Source organism: Pipistrellus hanaki, assembly GCF_964339955.1.
Source record: "Pipistrellus hanaki genome assembly, chromosome: 13".
Taxonomy (NCBI): Eukaryota; Metazoa; Chordata; class Mammalia; order Chiroptera; family Vespertilionidae; genus Pipistrellus; species Pipistrellus hanaki.
Window position 1 is genome coordinate 59465552 of NC_140515.1, and position 1670 is coordinate 59467221.

Below are 1670 nucleotides of genomic sequence, written 5' to 3' on the forward strand. Positions count from 1 at the left end.
CAGCCGATCCATGATTCTCATCACGATGTTTCTATCTCTCCCTTCCTCTCTGAAGTCAGTGAAAATAAATGTCTCTTTTCCTTTAAATCGTGTGTTCTCAGAGGGACGGGGAGCCTGTGGGAAAAGGGAGTCACGGCCGGCACTATGTGTGGGAAGATCACGCCGGCTCCTCCAGGCAGCACCGGGGGCGGGTCGGGGACGGGACGGGGGCGGGACGGGGTCAGTCCCATCATTACAGCAGCCCAGTCCCATTACGTCTTCCCTCCCTTTCTCCCCCGAGTGCGCACGAAAACACACATACGTGTGCACACACACACACGGGCACACACGCACACGCCCATGCGCAGACACGTGTGCACACCACCCAAACCCGTGCGTTCCTCCCCGTGACCGCGCTGCCCGCACCGAGCCTGCCCCGGGCCTCGCGGTAGGAGAAGTCCTGCGGCCGGGCCCGTGCCATCCGCAGCTCCCGCCGGCCGTGCACCAGGAAGAACTGCTTCCACGTGAGCTCCCGCGGGGCCGCCCAGCGCCCCGGCCACCTGCTCCGGCACAGGTGCCTGGGGAGGCACAGTGTCAGGGCCGCCCGGCCGGGCCCTCCCTCTCCCCTCCCTCCTTCCCCCCCCCTCCCCTCCCTCCCCTCCCCTCCCCCTCCCCCTGCCCCTCCCTGCCCCTCCCTGCCCCTCCCTGCCCCTCCCTGCCCCTCCCTGCCCCGGCCCACCTCCACAGGCTCTCCTTATCGGCCATCCTGTTCCAGTACTGGGGAGAGAAGGAGAAGCAGGCGGCTGGGACCCCAGCGGCCCCTCCTCTCCAGCTCGCTCTGGAGCACGGCCCACGGGGCAGTGAGCCTCCGGCCCCCAGCCGCCCGGCGGGCCGCGGACGGACGTGGGGGCCGTGGACGGATGTAGGGGCGGCAGCGCGGCCGCCGCGGGACAGGCCCTCCCGGGACCTGGGGGCTGCCTGGGCTGGCGTCCGTCTGCACGGCTCCCGGCTCCCGTGGTCGTGTTCGTGGCACAGGACGGCCGGGGGTGAGGGATGCCGGCCGACGGCCACGAGCCCCTGCTGCCCGCTCACCGGCACCCACGTGGCGACTCCCACGGACACGGGGCGTGCGGGCCTGAGCGGCCACGTTAAGGGGCAGAGGAAGGCGGCGTAGGGGGGGTGCTGGGCCGGAGGCCGGGAGCAGGGGCGGGGCGGGCAGAGCGCGGGGGGGGGGGGGGGGGGCACTCACCTTGCTCACCTGGCCCGCCCGCAGCAAGCTGACGGCGTCCAGGAAGGAGAAGATGTGCAGCAGCGGCACATGAGGCAACGGCACTTCCATCGGCACCTCCACCTCCATCTCCCCCTCCATCTCCCCCTCCATCTCCCCCTCCATCTCCCCCTCCATCTCCCCCTCCATCTCCCCCTCCAGCCCCCCCTCCACCTCCATCTCCCCCTCCTGCTCCACCTCCCCCTCCCGCTACACCTCCATCTCCTGGCCGAGCCGTGGCCGGGCTGCCTCCCGGTCTGCAGGCCGCCCGGCATTTAACGGCGGCCTGGCCTCCGCCCGGAGGGTGCCCACCTGCCGCCCGCCCGGCGGCAGCGGGGGGAACAGGCTGCAGGTGCCCCCGCCCCGCCCCCCCTCCGAGGGCCCGCTGCCCGCTGTTCTCAATGGGCCCGTTCCCACCGACAGC